Source organism: Varanus komodoensis, unplaced genomic scaffold (assembly GCF_004798865.1).
Source record: "Varanus komodoensis strain SLA01 unplaced genomic scaffold, ASM479886v1 scaffold12, whole genome shotgun sequence".
Classification (NCBI taxonomy): Eukaryota; Metazoa; Chordata; class Lepidosauria; order Squamata; family Varanidae; genus Varanus; species Varanus komodoensis.
The window spans coordinates 26,014,507-26,032,478 of NW_025335349.1; the positions used below are offsets into that span (position 1 = coordinate 26,014,507).

Genomic DNA, 17,972 nt, shown 5'->3' on the forward strand with positions numbered 1-17,972 from the left:
GGCCACCTAATGAGAAGGAAGGACTCCCTGGAGAAGAGCCTAATGCTGGGAACAATTGATGGCAAAAGAAGAGGATGGCAGAAGATGAGGTGGCTAGATGGGGTCACTGAAGCAGTTGGTGTGAGCTTAGGTGGACTTCGGGGGATGGTGGAGGATAGGAGAGCATGGAGGAATGTTGTCTGTGGGGTCACAGTGGGTCAGGCACAACTTTGCAAATAACATAACGTAACATAACAGAGGCAGTACCTGATCTTGTGAGAAGACACAGGAGAAGGAAGATGGTTGTCTCTCCTTGTCCACTTTCACCTTTAGTCTCCAGCGATAGGTGAATGACCCTTTGCATAGCCCACTTTTCCCAACCTTTGGCATGGTTTTGCATTACAACTCCCAGCTCTACTCACTTTGAGCCATATTGGCTGAGTCTGCTGCGAGTTGCTACAAAAAACTCTGGGGAGCACCAGCTTGGCCAAGGTTGGCGTAGACCGAGGCCACTTTTTAACAGTCTTGCTGTTACCGAAAAGCACGCAGATTGTTTCCCACGCTGCCAACCGATCTCCTCGTTTGTGGGAGCCGGGCAAGCGTTTCGAAGTGGCACTTTTAACTTTCTGGGTTTATTGTTCCGCAGTTAAAAAATGAGATGTGTTTCGAATAACTGTTTGCCCTCTCCGATGCCGACGAATCTGTGTATGCCCCACCCGGAGACCGGGGCGGTGTTATTACGCTTAACCAGATTACCTGGCAGATGGTTTCGGGAGGGGGTCGTTCACTCCCCCCCCCCGCCCAATATACACCTTCCGCCGAGCTCCCGTGCCGGCAGGGTCGGAGCGCGTATGGAACGGGAAGGAGACGTACCAGCAGCGCCGCCGGACTCGGCGGACGGGAAGGGTTAGGTCATGGGAGGCGGGAATTGTTCGGAGCGCGATGGAGACGGCGCTGCCAGCGGAGGGAAGGGAAGGGGAGGGACGTGGGCAGGGCGCGCCGAGAGAAAGGGCGGGCCGGGAAGGGCAGGCAGGCAGCAGAGGCTGCTTGGGCAAGCCGGGGGCGGACGCAGCCTCGCGCTGCTCGAGCGGCGGAGGGAGCAGTCGCAGTGTCGGCCGGCGGGCGGCTGGAGGATGCCGAGCCCAGCGAGCCCCCGTCGCCCCGCAGCGCCCGCCGCCGCCGCCGCGCCCGGGCCGCGCGAACCATGTGGCTGCGCCGGGTTCCGCTAGGGACAGGCAGGGATGAGTAGGTGAGTGCAGGCAGCGGGGGCGCTGTCAGCGGGCCGCGGAGGCTCCCGGGTCGGCGGCCGGGCGCTCGCCATGACGGGCCGCTCCGCCGCCGCGCTGGCAGAGGGAGCCGCTCCGGACGGGACCTTTAGGACTTCGGAGTTTCCCGGGAGATGCGGCGAGCGCTGGCGGGGCTGCCTCTGCCTCGCACAAGTTGGGGCGGGAGGAGGGGAGGCGTGAGGAGCTCGCCGGGATGCGGGGGTCGCATGTCCGCGATCCTGCCAAACATGCAGCTGGAGGTGCTTCTTCTGGCTGGCTGCGGGTCGAGGGCTGAGGCGGCGGCGATGGCGGTGGGTGGGTAGGTGGTGGTGGGGCTGTCCTCTGTCGGATCGCTGGGCACTTCGAGGGCGCCCACGCGCGGGGGATAGCCCAGTTGGCGAAAGGCTTTTAAGAGAGGCCCTCCGGGCGCCAGCGGGCTCCTTCCTTGGGGTTTGGGGAGACAGGCGGCTATTTCTGCTTGTACGGAAATAGGAATGGGGATATTATATGGGGTGTGCAAAGCTCCTACGCAGACGTGGCACTGGACGTGTGTCGAAGGCAGCGTTGCCTCCACCTCTCCAATTTAAAGCACAACCGTTATTTTGTAGGAGAACCCTGATGCAAAGCACCGCAACTCCCTAGAGCCCCACGGGGGCACCTCCTCATTGTTCCTTATTTTCTGGAGGGGCGTCCTTCTCCATTTGCCAGTGGGGGAGAAGGGGATCTTACCCTGGAGTGAGCACAATCAGCATTTGGGGTTCATTCATTGCGGGAGGGGCATAAATGCTGTTGGGGCATAAATCCTGCACACAAGAGCAAAGGTCGCAGAGGTTTGGAGAAAGATTTAACTGCATGGCTGGTGCTTTGGAAAGCGCTCTCCGTGTCAGGGGCCTGGGAGGTGTCTGGTGATGTGTCTATGCCTTTTGGAGGTGAAGAAGCAGATTTTGCTCTCTGGAAAACTCAGCAAAGAATGTGGAAGTTATAAGTTTAGGGTTTGTGCGGGGAGGCAGGGAAAGACCGTGCACTATTGAAATGTAGCTGCATTCTCTCTTGGTATGGGTAATGTGGGGGCTCTTAAAGGGGACCCAGAAAAAAAGATGGTTTGATTCTCTCTTTCTGTGTGTGTGTTTAGCTCTCCTTCCTCAGTAGTTGAAGAACAGGCACCAAACACTGGTATATTTGGGGGCAACCAGAAACCAGGGCCCTTTGTTTGGATGCTGTGTCTGCAGTGACCCCTGGGGCGAGAGAAGCAGCCGTCTCTTGAGGAATTTTGATTCAGCGTGGCAGTGGCTGTTCCCTTTTCTTTGCCACTGTCCAGGGTCTCTATCTTGCAGGCGTAGAGAGGGGGAGGGGGGTGTTTAAAAGTGGGAGTCTCCCCTCCCTGCACATACATTTTCTATTGATTGCCTTTGAAAATCCCCTCAGGTTATGGGTTTAGTGAGCTGTCAATTAGCCAAACTTGCAGGGAACATGCAGAGTGGCTTCAAACAATGTCAGTTCGAGGCAGCGTCTCTCCCATCATCCATGACATTATTTTGCACACTCTAGAAATGCAACCCCAGGCAGGGAAGGGGCGGAGGGAAGCTGCTGAAGTCTGCACAGGAATGGAGATATGCTGGCCATCTCCAGTCTCCTCACATTTCATCAAGAATTTGATCTTGAGAGACTCATAAGCCAAATACACACACACACTACAGTGGCTAAAACTTAAGACAGCCATAAAGTAGTCAGTGCCTTTGAAAAAGGAACCCCTAAAAGAAACTTAGGCCACTCATGGTTTGCACCTTCTCTAGATTGTTTTAAGTCATGATGATTAGACATGGCTGTGAATTAGATGGCTGTCAAACGTCTAGGATTGTGGTTCTGTCTTAAGTAACTTCAGATTTTGTTAATTCCTATTCTATTAGTGTAACTATATGTACCTTGCATACTGTACAGCTTTTCTTTTCTTGGTGAGGGGCAAAAAAGAAGCAGCATGTGTGTATCAAGAACACATACTTGAACCAGTGGTAGTGACCAGGGTACTTAACAAATATGTACTCTAGCCTTCTAAATCAAACCAACACACACTTTAAAATAAGTTTTAGCAATGTACCATTGAAGGGTTTGTTTTTGTAGGCGAATTTAGTCCCACATGAGGAATTATCTCAGTGGTTCTTGAAATCGTGGAAGTTTGGTTTATTCTAGGTTTATCCCTCTTTTCTCTGATTTCAGTACTGTATCCCTCAAGCAAACGTGTCCATAATGGGCCTACCGTTGCCTCTGGGAAGATCTGCTATAATAACCCAAGCCAGAACACAGCTTCTGGCCTGTATATTCATGTGTTTAGGCCTCAGACATTGTTCTTGTTTGATAATGCACATATTTATTGAGAGGGAATGGTATCTAAAGCAGTGTTACATGTGATAGTGAGAAGGTCTCTGTTTTTAATTACCAAATTGATTATGAAAATATGGAAGATCATTGCTTTAATTTATTTTCAATTTGGTTAGAGTGTACTGAATGCAGAATATGTGTGAAAGCAGCAGATTTTCAAGGATAAGCTTGAGGTGGCTACATGGGATTTCCTAGCTTTTAACTTTTGTAGTCAGTTTAGAAAGTGCTACCCTGCTAGCACTGAAACTATAGTGAATTGAATGTATCTTCGTTGCTTCTCTTGGTAAATTGTCAATGAATTTTCAACTGACTACAGAAGGCAAACCAAGCCAACATATGAACCGGTTGTTTTTTATAGTTAATTGAGACTGCAACATTAATTGGGTTGATCAGCACATCGATCAATGAAAGTTTTAGTTGATTAGTTAGTGGGACCAGCTGTAATCAGTGAGCCTCTGAGTTAAGGGTGCAATTATTTTTCTTTTAGAATGCTTTACTTCTGATACATTACCGCAGTATGGAGTCTCTGTCTATGTATCTGTCCAAACATTATATTCAAGATGGCCTTCTAACAATGAGCAGAAGCTAACTGAGTTATCTTATACTTCTATTAGTGTTATGCTTGTTCTGAGGCTTTAGTTATATGCACATTTATTTCAAAGTAATCGATCTATTTAAAAGAAGATGATTAATCAATTAACGTGTTTTAATTAACAGGCAGTGTTTCTGTGAAAACAAAAGCAGTACTATGCTCACTTACTTGGGGCTAAATCCTACTGATCTTAGTGGAATTTAATTCTGAGTAAGCATGCTTATAGGATTGTGCTGATATGAAGGTTTATTTATTGTAAATGTAGAGGGTTTGTGCAGGGTGGTGGGCACTCTAAAGGATTAGAAAAGAGGTTAGGTCCTGAGATGATTTATGCTGGGAGGAAAAAACATATAAGCTTTTTGTACAAAGTTGCTACATTACATTATAATACAAGTCTGTCACCTATATTACTTTTTTTGTTTTTCAAAGCAAAGTATTACTATGAAAGATCCAAATGGAAGCCTTTTTATGTTATTCTAAATTTAGCAGTGACTAGAATGGTGATCAGGAGAATGATTACTAGTGTGGTGTGTTTATTAAATTGACTAGTTGGCTTAGATGCCTTTAATTAGTCATGAGTGTGTTTACACTTTCCCTTGCTGTGCTTAAGGGTAATACAGTGACAAATACTAGATTGCATCCTTTGAAGATGTGCTTGCTGGACAACTAGTAGTGAAATCTTTCTCCCCTATACATGCACACACACCTCTTCATCCCTGGAGGCAGTAAGAGGGAGTGAAGTCCTCTTACACCATGGGTGGCTTGGAGCTGTACGTTATACAGTTAAAGCTGGCTATTAATGATATAAATTGTGTTCATTTCCTGTAGCTGGTACTCTTTAACAAAGAATCATTGAAGACTTTCCTTTCAAACGCCATGCACAAGTGAGATCTTTTACCATAGGAAAAATGGGTCTTGGTTTCTGGGGCTCCAGGGCTTGGATGTGCCACTGAGTGGGGTTGGGGGTAGGGATGGGGGTGGGTGTGGTTTGGGCAGCTTAAGCTGCAAAGAATCAGAAAGCTGCAGTTCCTTTCACAATGAGTTTTCATTTAACTCAGCCCCAGAGAACGCTTTAACTAGCAGGCTTTGTCCTGGCTTCCATTCTCTCTTAGGACCACCCCCTCCCCTTCCCCTGCATTCTTTCCTTTTGCCATTATCATTTTGGTTAAACAGAAAGGCAACTTGTGTACCATATGGATCATGTTAACAATTGCTTATCTGGGACCCCTCTGTTTTCTGCCCCTTTCTCCGCACCTCACCGGCAGATCTTAGAGCTGGTCCTTTTAGTAAGAGCATCTTCAGTCAGAAGCAAGCCGGTGTTGCCTGCGGAGCCAGTTTGGCCAGGGCTCAGTTAGGTGCAGACAGATTCACACTGCTTTCTCCCCGCCTGCGTTTCTGTCTCGTTTCCCACTGGAAGCATTCTTTATGTTTCTGCTCTCGGCTTGTCATGTGGACCTGGTTAGGAGGGAATTAGCCGGGGAGAGAGTTCAGCTAGGCCTACAGAAATCATCTTGGCAACAGCAGCATTTTGTTTTTCTCAGTGCTGCATTTTCCACCCAGAAAGCAGTATGGAACTCAAACTCTTTTCCAGATTTGGCTTGGGTTTTAAAAGATCATGGCATGCACAGAAGCAAAGAACCAGGCAGCTCCCCATGTCCCTCTGTAGCTAACCATTTTACAGCATCAGGGAGGCATTTCTGGCATCAGCAAGCTCATAATTTTGCAACATTTTCTGACGAGGGTTTAACTTGGCAGCAACTGGGTGGGAAAGAGATCTTTGGAGTCAGAGCAGAAAGCTCACTGCAAAGGTCAACTCAGTAAGTTGTGGCAGTGAAAAATTGGAATTGATTAGGATAAGGGCTAAAAATAAAACCGGAAGTGTCATAATGGCATCATTATAGACATGTAGAGCATGACTGCATTTTATGTTAGTGTGCATAGCAGTGCTAATTGCTTCTCTGCAAAAGTAGAATGTTTCACAGGACTGGAAAAGCAAGAGAAAAGGGCAAATAAAAATGTTCTGGGATGCCCACCTTCAGCCATTCCATCCTCTTGAGGAGGAGGTTTGGGATTGCGTCCAACTCTTCTCCACTGATGCCCTTTCCTGTGGTCGTTTGAGCCTTCTAGGTTGCATGTCCCTAGGAGCCCATTTCCTCCGCATGCCTTTGGAAGGCTCCTCCTTCCTTCTCACCTGTTTCACAGTGCATGCACTTTTTTGCCCCCTCTGCCTTTCCAGCTGTCCATTGTATGGCTGGCATCCATGCTTCCCTCTTTTCCCAGAACTGTAAATAAACCTGGTGATCTGATCATACAGGTGACCTTCTCCTTCAGTACTCTTCCTCCTTTTAAAGTTGACAAGACAAGAGCATGGCTTGTCATCTGGAGGCCTGCCGCAACCATCACCGCACGGACTCGTCTCCACTTAAGAGACATCATGAGACACATGTCTTAAGTTGTACGGCTAAATAAACTGAAAATGTTTGTGGCATTTGCAGTTAACTCAGCACAACATTTTCTAGGGTTGCTTTTTGGTTGGCCCTATCTTCCTTGCCATCTTCTCAAAGTGAAGCAACATTTACCTCCTTAGTTTAACCAAGGATCAGACACCAGTGAGGTTGGAAGGTTGGCTAGAGTGTGAATGTTGCTGGACTGGAGCTAAAGCCAACGGATTGTACACATACAGCTCACCTTTTGTATGTTTGGGCTGCAGTGGCAATATCAGCAAGCAAAGCGGGCTTTGTTTTCACTACGACTTCTGCAGTGTCACCTGCTGGAGGTACTCTGGGTGGTGAGTCATCTGGTAAATCTGAGTTGTTTTCACCCATAGCCAGAGATATGTCTTACCTACTGGGATGAATTTATCACCTACTTAGCAAATGAAGTTGCTCTTTTCAGATGATTCTGGGCGAATTCAGCAAACAGAATGGGTGGTAAGGAAGTTTGTCTTGTTCAGTTTCAGCTAATGAGCAGAGGAAAGTGCAGATGACATTTTTGTGAATTGAAGACAAACTCTCTAGGTTGGATGGTGAAAGCTTGTCTAGAAAAGTAAGGATCACTGGATGCTACAGTGATCAGTACTTCTTAGCAGGGGTAGAGGGTTGAGGTCATGTAGTGATGTGAGATTTCTGAAAAATTTTGAACTGGAAAATTTTTATCAGAGCATTTTCAGTCGGCATGGGAAGAATTCGGAATCCTAGATGCAGAGGTGGGCAACTCGTGGCCCTTCATATATTTTGGTGTACACATCTCATCAGCCCAACCAACAGAGCCAATGGTGAGGATTTATGAGAATGTTTAGCTCAACATATCAGGAAGGCCACAAGGTGCTACCTTCTCCCTTAGCAAATGATCCATGAGATCATTTTTGTTCTACTTCTATTTAAAATAACAGATATAACCCATGTTAATTATCTATGCCAAGTGTTTGACGTGAAATGTTTTAGCTAAAAGTTAAAGCAGATTATATAGATACTTTAATCAGAATATTTGTAAAAATTTAAAGATAATGGCATGTTACATTGTTTAAATTTAAGAGAAAAATCACAGCTAATGGAAGTGGTGAGGCACCAATATGATACGTTGACCACACACCTGTTTCAATAGAGGTCAGTTCTCTTTCACTGATGTTGTTGGGGCACCTCAGTTTCTACTTGGTAGTTCTGGTTCACACTGAGTCCTGTGCATGTGAAGGAACAGTTACATATTTTCTCCACATACTTGCTAGGGATAATCACCAGAAAACACATTGCTAAGTTTGTCTAATCGTGGCTCTGCAATTTACATTTATTGATTGCTGCTAATGACTTAGGAGGTGGAAAAACTTTTGCTGAAAAATTGGGCATTGAAAGCTTTTCTACCCTGCATCACTGGCCTTGGCAGCCTTCCAAAAACCTGAGTTGAAATCCTATTGCCTGAGTATTCTACCTCATTGGAAAACCATGAGCTTCCACAGAAAAACCTTGCTCTGCTTTTCCCTGCTGAGCTTGGTTCCTCTGGCTTGACTGGCTCTTTTTGCTGCTCCTTGTTACTTGTCCATGCCTTTTCCTGTGCTTATAGAGTAACATTTGCCCCAGTGTGTGTCTTACAGATGTGCTAGAATATAGTGTCATCTTTGGCATCCAGAATGGCCATCATTTTGTCAGTTGTTTCCACGTTATTCTTGGCCACACATGCTTTGCTCCAGATCCCCAGGCCTGCCAATCCCTGTACCTGCTTCTTTCTGTACATCTGCCTGCCTTGTCTAGGAACAACTTGAGGTTGTCACTTTAACTTACGGTTTTGCTTTGTCTGTTAGTTCGATATCCAGGAGCAACCGTGGCTATTTCCCAGGGTAGTTTGTCTTTTGACAAACTCCTTGCAACCTAGGAAATCAGAGAAAGATAAGAGTCTTTTTTTGTAAGACCTACAGAAAGGGGCACATGTTATGTGCTGTTTCTCCACTATGGATTAATTGGTGAGTGTGGATAACCCTGGTAACCTTTACAATGAGGGGAGAGAGAGCCTCTGTCTCAGTGCAGGCATCCTGTCAACCCGCAGGGGTTGTGCTTGCTCAGTGACAACAAGTATCCACGCCTTTGGATTCTGGCTCCTCCTAAGGTGCATTGAAGCTTCCTTGTGGGTACAGAGCACCTGTTCCAGACTTCCTCCCGCCAGTGTTTGCCCAGTGTGTTGGACTGCAAGTCCCATATTTCCCAGCCAGCATAACCTAATGTTTGCAGTTAGTCAGTGGTGTTGGAGACAGCCTCCATCTGGCTTCCCTTTCTTCCACGTCTGGTGATGATTATATACTGTGGGGCCTAGCCCATTTCCCTCCTAATTTCAGTAGTGAGTCTGGCTACTGATGATCATGGCTACTTCATGATCAGGGCTGGAACCTAGTACCCTGCCTCTCTGTATTTCCAAATATTTTCTTAAGCCTTCCTGATAGGAATGCCCATTTGGGGAAGGAGTGCATTTACTGGGTCCTCTGCCACTGATTCTGAAGCAGCCGCTTTGCTCCAGTCTTTTGATGGCCTGAAGGCATCATCCTGCTGGACCACTGATGCCTTGTGACTTCGGACTTGGGTGTTAGCATTGCCAGATAGCCCTTAGTGAAACAGGGACCCATGAACTTGAAAGCCACCTTATGTTTGGTTAAACTGGCCCTTGTTGGTCTGGCTTTTGCTGTAGCTCTGAGCCGACCATTTATGAATTGTGAGTTATAACCAACATTAGTCCTGTTCAAAGGAGACCCATGGAAATAAATGGGACTTACAATAGTTATGAATAATTTAAGACCCAGTCATTTCAATGGCTCTTCCCTAAGTAGGACTAACATGGGATACAACCCTGTATTTATATCTTGCTGTCTTTCTTCCATGGAAGTCAAGCCAGTGCACGTTATTAATTGATTGATTATATTTCTAATCTGCCTAATAGCTAATATTCTCTAGATAGCTAACAAACAGTTAAATGCTATTAAATAGTTAAAATATAAAATGCCAGTTAAATATTTAAAGAAATACAATGCAAGACAAAACAGTAGAAAGCACAGGAATCAATCAAATAGCTATTAAAAATCAAGAACAAGGTCGTCACAATACTCTCCTCTGTTTCAGGCTCACAACAACCCTGTGAGTAGGTTAGGCTGAGAAAGAGTGACTGGCCTGAGGTCACCCAGTCAGATTTGAAGTGGGGCCTCCCCAGTCCGAAGCCTGACACTCTTGGAGAGCGATCAGATGTCCTCTGGGTGAGCACTTCGACCTTGGAAGGCAGAGTTGGAGATCCACCTCCTCCCATTCATAGCCAGGATGGAGAGAGCCATGCTGGCCGCTCCTCTGAGGTCAGAAGTGGCAAAAAAGTGGCCAAGAAGAGGCAAACATCACCTCTGCCACTCCTCCGCCCTGCCGATTTCAGCCTGGAAGGCAGAAATATCGGAAGCCTCAAGGATTCCGAGCAGTGAGGGCACAGTTGCTGGGAGAAAAAGCTGAGTAGCATATAATACCTTCTCATAAATATTTTATTCCTGTGTCTAGAAAGAAAAAGAAAAAACAAACCATGATCAGCTGCCATTTTTTCCTTTTTTTTTTGTGGGGGGGGTGAGGACACAAATAGCACAAGGAAAATAATTTAAAAAACCCCAGGGGGTTCTGCATTTTTCTGCTTTTTTTCCAGGCCTTAACATCTCTAGGTGTTCCTGGATTATTTGCTCTTGCCCTGTGCAGAATTTTGTGCTGTTGGGAGGGGGGTGCCTGCAGAAACACAGGAGGAGTGCTCTCCACTGAGGAGGTGTAACTTCTGTGAGTATAACAACCACATGTGTCTCCAGCTTTCATGTTTGCACATCTTTTAAGAAAGAGTGGTTCTGTTTGGGGAACAATGTGTTAAATACATGCAGTGCAAATATTTGAATTAACCATGGCCTTGTAGCTGATGAAATGTAAACAGTGTGGCCTTCGGAGCTGAATCAGGTGCCCAGCCCCTGTCTTATGGCAACAGTAATTTCTGCATGGCTGTGAGACCCTTTTGATAATGCACTCTAAGGCACTGGTGGCTGGTGCTCATGGCAGGAAGTTGGGTGGGTGGTGGGACCCTACAGGTGGAGTCAACCGCATCATTGCTGCCTTGCAAGACTTTGGTCCCCTTAGGACACAATCCTGCCAGCCCCATCTTCAAGGCATATGAGCCTCTGAAGGAGGAGGCCTGCATGCATCAGTGGGGCTGGAGTGAGGTCTGGTGGAGGTGATCTTCACCCTGCCTCGCCTCGTGCATTTTATCTAGACTGGGGCACAAGTAGGAAGCCGCCTAGGGAGATGGCCCCAGCCTCCTCCCCTTCCCACCTGGATAATCCCTTTCCCCTCTCGGAGAGGCATCAGGCACAGCTCTTTTTAGGCTGGCCACAAGGAGCCAAGGACACAGACTTCAGAGTCTCAGGACCTTGGTATGGGGGTAATTCTATACCCCTTCCTCAGAGAATGTAGGGTGGTGTTAGAAACAGGGTTCTCCCCTCCCCTCCCCTCTCTCAAAGAACAGACAGTTCTTTGGGAGAAAGCACTTTATTTCCAATGTACATCCGGAAGGTATTGGCCAATGGGGAAGAGTCTCTGAGCATGTACAGAGTGCTTTGTTGAACTCAAACAAGATACTGTTTCCAAGAACTCCCATTTTCAATAATCCTGGGCCCCACCCTCTGGGTGTGCCCCTGGGGAGATGGGCAAGCCTCCTAGGTTCACCCAGGCCCTTCTCTCCTGAGCCCTTCTCTCCTGACTCCACATCATGGGGTCAAGGATTGGGTCAGGCTCTCCTGGCTCCATTCCCATGTCCCCTGCAATTCCCAGAGTCTGCCTGAATACCCAGAGATGGTGGCCTTGAAATAATGCCTTCTTCCTCTGCCATCTCTGTGTCTGCAGACCTCATTTTCCAAGCCTCACTGTCCTCATCCAGAGAGACAGACTTGGTGCCATAGTGGCCCTGGAAGGCATGCCAAGAATAACTCTCTTTCATTCCCAACTTGCTGGATTATGCCCTTAGGTGATGCATTGCAGTTAGCTATGCTGAAGAATAGTGCCTTATTTGGATTCAGAAGGGGCAGATTCTTGTGCTGGGAAAAAGTGTGTGTGGCTTTCACACCTGATCCTCCAGTCTAGACACACTGACTCTTTGAACAAGGAGTCTGGCCCAGAGACTTCTGTCCAGGAAGGGGGAAAAGGGTTGATGCACGAGAAAATACATTGCACTGCCAAGCCTCATTTCTGTGCATGCTTGTATGTCAATAAGCTGCATTGAACAAAGTGCAACCTACTTTTGCATAAAATTCATAGGACTGCAAAAAATCCTAGGAGGGATCATAAAGGAGAGTTGGGTCTAATTGCAATGTCATGCTGAAGCACTCCTTTGCACTCATATTTGTTTGGTACAGCTGTAATATATTGCATAGCAGAGGCAAACAGGGACCAGCTTGCATGAAGGGAAATTCGAAGATCCTGTCTGCAAAGCTGTGGGATGGGAAAATTTGCACATTGTATCATAGAACACAGTATTTTAATCCAACAGCAACCCAGTATAAGGGAACAGCTCATGATTGCAGGGGAAAAGCTTGTGTCTGATCTCAGCAACACCCTGTAGCATTGCTTTAGCTTTGTGCTCACCTTTGCCTGGTATAGCAACAAAACTTTCAATTGAACAGGGAAACCAAGGCAAGCAAGTTCACTCTGAGAAATACAAAAATTAAGGTAGGGTGCTGTGTCTTTGATCCACTGAAAGACACAAAAGGTACTTGTTTGACCCACCATTGTCATGAACTGCAAGCAAGCCATTGTATATAAAATCTACATCTTTACAAAGGGATCCCCTAATTGCTTCCTCTTCTTGCTTTCCCAGAAGTAATGGCAAGAAGCAGCAATATTTACTCACAAATAAGAAACTGCGGCTTACTCAGAGATAAGCATAAAGAGCAAGTTTTGTGCTTCCAGTATCAAGCTCTTTACACAAACACTGCCAAAATCATCCCCTCTTCACATCTCCTCAGAGGTTGCAGCCCAAAGCATTATAGTGTGAAATCTAGCTAATAAGTATGAATCCGAGAACATCTCAGATCATCACTTTTCACATTCTCCCAAAGGGAAAGAAATAACCCAGCCACCCACAACCAAATATGGAGTGCGGGGGAAGCCAGACATGAGGCCAAGACGGCTGTTCTTACACAATTACCTGGGTGTAAATTTTATGGACCTCAGTGGAGTTTGCTTTGGAGTAGGCATGGAGGGAAAAAAAGAGGAAAAATGGCCAAAACATTTAGGATTCATTACCTCCCTTTTGAATCTGGGATCTTAGGGGTCAGCTGTGCCTGCCTGCTGAGTGGATACAGATACAATGTGTTGCTTTCCTTAGAATGCCCTCCCGCTTGGACGCTCCTGCCTGTCTGGCTGTGTGTTGCGCAGAGAAATGCTTCCTTTTGTCAGTCCTGCATTTCTGTGTCCTGAATTGATCTTGTTCATTAATTTTGTTGGAGGGCCCTGAGTTCTAGTATTGAGAGGAACAGAAAAATCTGTTTCTTCCTATTTCTTGCACAATTTTATTAACTTTTATCATGCCTTCTTTCCCAACCAACTCCCTTAAAAAAAAGCTTCAAACAAACCTTTACTTGTTGGAAAGGTATTCCTATCCCTCCATCATTTGGGGTGCCTTTTTCTCTCCCATTCCTGGCTTTCTGAAATAATTATTTGGTGGGGCAACCAGAACCTTGTACACTTCTCAGTCATATGTCCTGTCATCAGGTCGTGCTGCTAGGCTGACTTTCCTCAGATGGTATAAGACCTGTTTTTCTCTTATCAGGAGACACTGATCTTTATTGCTCCATTTAAGTCTCTCCCAATGGAGGTTGGCTGAATGGCTTTCTAGAACATGAAAAAGTCCACAGTGCCTCTTAAAAATAGATAAAACTAGCCTATCTTTACTTAAAATCGGTAAAAAGTAAGGAAGCCAACTTTTTACACCCAGTGTATCATCTATAATCATTCTCTAGCTTTGCATGCCAACTTTCTCTTGGTCCCACTGAGGTTTGATGATATTGCTGTATAGATTTTTTGGCTGTATACCTCTATATTAAAAAAACACATTTTTGATATTGTTGCTTTACAGTCACAAAGCTAGCCTTTGTGTTTTCTCCTGAGGACCATTCTTTTTTCCCCCTCTTTCTCTCTATCTTCTGCAAACCAAGTCAAACATGAAATTGTTTTTTAGCTTTCATGGCCTTTTGAGGTGGGAATAGGTAATAGATTGCATCATTATGTCACCATAACCTCTTTTCCCTCGAAGAAAGAGTGCTTTTCTGCCAAGATCCTTTCATCAGAAAGCTGGCCAACTCTGCAAAATATAGCAATAAAAGACTACCCAGCATCTGTATGAGAGAGAGAAATTAGCCTGAGTGCCTCTATCTAAAAATACTGCATTGTAACATCTGTTTTTCTGTAAGGAAAAGTGTAGAACCATGTTGGTTCCTTCCTGAAAACTACTGCATGGGAAATCAGCTTTACTCTGAAGGAAGCTCATTCATACCACCTTGAACTCACTGGAAGAAAGGTGTGGTCAGAAAGTAATACATTGGAAGTGGTCCTCTTGCCTCCTAAGTTCACTTAAGGTTAATTTCTCTACTTATACAACACAAATGTATGGGTGCTGGGCTGAATGTGGTGAATTAGTTTCATTTTCATCAGTAAGAGAGCGGATGTAGCAGCTACCCAAATGTTCTGAAGCCTATTATCCATGCTTATAAGGATGTGCTGAGTAACACATGCACAGCTGAAGAGATTTTTGGTGTTTAATGTTGCTCCCTGTCACATAATGTTTCCTCACACTGAGAATCAACCCTTTGAAAGAAAAGGGGATGGGATGAGATGAGTTTCCCTGAACATGTGAATAAAATCTGCACTAGACCTAAGCTGCAAACTTGGAGGTTTCCTGGTTATTCAGTGCATGTCATATGAGATAAAAAGCAGGGCCAGTTGAGCTGTTCAGCTTCTTCTCCCTCCTTAGCTCTGTGAACATGGAGATGGGGAGGGTCTTTGTGCTTGTTCTCTTTGCTTGCCTGCCAGCCGCCCTATTACATGCCACAGAAGTTCCCATTTGAGAGTTACCTCTTGTCCATGGTGATAGAAATGGTGGAAGGGATGGGTAGGAAGGGCGTGCAGAGATGGGAGAGGAAAGCTGTCATACAAAGCCCATGTGCTGCTGGTGTCAAAAGATGCAATATTCTTCCCACCACAGTCTGAATCAAAAACACTGAATTTAATATATTGTATTTATGACTTGGGAGTGGTAATGTTTAAGGCACAAATGGGATGTGTTTTTTTCTTGTGAAACGTTGATCTCTGCTGGGCTATACATACAACAATGCCTTTTGAATTTAATATGCATGTTTGGATTACTACTATTTTGCTCCCCCCCCCCACACACTTTTGAAAAAACAAACTCCCATTTCTGTTTTTTAAATAAATGGGTTTGTCAGGATTTTCTGTGCTTAGTTGTGTGTGATTCAGTGCCTCCCTTGGATCAAATGATCATTGATATATGAAATGCCTTTGAAAAGGGTGGTGCTGAAAGGTACGACAGAGGAATAATAATGGACTGTGGCAATATACATGTATATGTGTGGGAGAAATGGAGTGCCCTGATACTCACATGGCAAAATAGACTGGAGTTGTTTGTGACGCTCTATAATTGACAGGTAAAGGAGAGAGGTACTTGACTGCTTGCTAGACCCCTGATGCTTTTAAAAAAGTGAATGGGATAAAGCTGCAGTAATTGATGGCATCAGGATTAATGGTTGCAAAGATGTGTAATTAAAGGGCCAGGGGTGATGCACTGCTAACCCGATCAGTGCAATGGAGGTTAGGGAGGTTGAGTGTTTAGAAGGTGAAGTGTCTTCTCTAGAATCACAGCCTGGGTGGGAAGTTTCATTACTTGTTTTGGTTGCCTAGTCCTCTTCAGTAATTGGATGATGCTGGTAAACATACAAGAGCAGAGAATATAGTTGTAAAATGAGTGATTACCTGTGGTCCTTTTATAGAACATGGGCATTATGTAGAGGTTTTCAATCTTTTATAAGAGATAGCTAAGATACTTACACAGCTGCATTCTATGCTTGTTATAACATTCTGTGCTCCTGTAGAATCATCACAGGCCACACAAAACACTGAACTGTTTCTGTGTTGCAGAGGTGCCACATTTGGAAGGGTGAACTTAGCAATTAATGTCCTTAAATAACAATTGTGTCTAGTGGTTGTTTCTGGTTTGTGTGTTTGTGAGTGTATGAAGGGCAAGAAGTTGGAAGTGACTATTTGGAATATTAGGTCTGTGCAAACAGGCCATTCTGCCAGTTTCAAATCTTTCTAAGATATGGTATGTAGTCTTCAGGATGGAAAACAGACAGGGAAACTCCGTCACCTAAAACTGAAGACACTTGTCTAAAAAGTTGAATTAGAGCCCAAATAAGGAATTTGTTTTCTGTAGCACTGACTGATGGTGTTCATACGATTGCCACCTTGGCTATTTTTTGAAAGACCATGTAAAATATCTATAATAAACAGATATTTTACTCCCTTCTAATTGCCCTGTGACCTTACACACTGCCACTATAATATGTATGGTGGGGATGTGGCCCACAAAAACCATAAGAGAGAGCATAAAGGATGTTGTACCTTGCCTTTTTCTCTCTTAACATAGCCAGTGCAGTCTTGAAATTAGGGCTACAATTAGAGATGGACCAAAACCGAGAAAACTAGCTTACTGGAGCTGAACAGATTTCCTGCTTGATTCTGATCCAGTGATTGGAAGTAGGTGAAGATGGAGGGGTTTTGTGGTCTTCTGTTTGTAAAACAGACCTGATTTGTGCATATTGTAACCACTTGTGAAATTTCAAGGATTTGTGCAAAATCAGACAATTTGTGCAGACTGGATAATTTTGCATACATTGCACAACATCTGCATGGGTTTTGGGTGCTTACTGGCATAAATTTCACTAGTAGTTAAAAATGTTAAATTGCAGTCTGTTTTAGGGAAAAAACACCAAGTTGGCTTGATTTGTACCAAGCAAGTTGGAAGCCACACAGGCCTGATTAACTGGATTTAGAGGGCCAAATAGTGTAGGGTTAGGTTTAGGGATCTGTTGGGTTTTATCCATCTATCAGATTTCTTATATCTCTGTAGCTAGAATGGGTTATAATTAGAATGGGTATAATTCTGTAAATAGAATTATATAGTCATAATCGAAGCAATGCACATGGCACCCTCACAAAAAGCTATAGGAAGTCTAGAAACCACGTATGCCTTCTTACCTGCAGGTAGATGCTGGGTACTTGAATCAATTTTTCTACAGTTTCTAAAGCAAGAGAATAGCAAGAACCCATTGGATTTCTGACATGTATATTATTTTTCTTTAAGTGCAAACAATTCCAAACCTTAATAATTGGTAGCTTGAAGCACAAGTTAGATGGAGAAATGGTCTGAATGTATATCTGAATGTGCATTCCCACCCATAAGAAGTGAAACTCATTACGTATAACTACCTGCAAATACAGTTATGCATGTATGGACAAAGTTAAATGTGCAACATAAACAAGTAAAGCGATTATTATGCCTGCAATTTAGTGTATGTGCAGCTAGACATTTGATCTTCTCTTTTGAATTTGTGCAGATGCTTGCACATCGAGGCAGCAAAACATTATTCAAAATTGTGGGGCATCAAGTCATATTTCACAGGTGAATTGCCCACATAATGTGCCAATCTACCATTTTATAACAGCTCTTTTGGAAGAGGAGTGGGGACACAAATCAAGTGCTCTGCACGCACTGCTAAAAGCAAGCATATTCAAAGTACTTTTTCATAGATATCTGAAAACATGGGGAGGCAAAGAAGAAAAGTAATGAGAAATAAGGGGATAGGATAGGTGTCACACAAGGATACTATTAGTAAAGTGATGACTTAACATCAACCTTTGAAGATGGTATATAGTCTTATTATTGCAGTGGTCCACTCTCTCTCTCTCTCTCTGTGTGTGTGTGTGTGTGTGTGTGTGTGTGTAGAATAGAGCTTGGAAATGGGTTGTGTAAATTCAGAGATTACAGAATTCATATCATAAAAATAATTGTCCTGCATTAAACGTCATTAAATAGAATGCCCATTGTATTTATCCCAATGTCTGTTTGTTTGAATACTTATTTGGCTATCAGTTCAGTTTATGAGTCTCCTGTAGCCAAAGCTCTCAGGGCAATTTAGATAATAA

The 17,972-nt window shown here is 44.6% G+C and overlaps 1 protein-coding gene across 1 annotated transcript in view; it reads left to right on the forward strand.

Moving 5' to 3' along the window:
* The first annotated feature begins 1,071 nt into the window (after positions 1-1,071).
* Positions 1,072-17,972, forward strand: part of FIGNL2 (fidgetin like 2) — a 60,500-nt gene continuing 43,599 nt past the window's right edge. The window contains exon 1 of the mRNA XM_044422006.1: positions 1,072-1,228. The gene's annotated coding sequence lies outside the window, so the exon portion shown is untranslated. The remainder of the gene's footprint in view (positions 1,229-17,972) is intronic.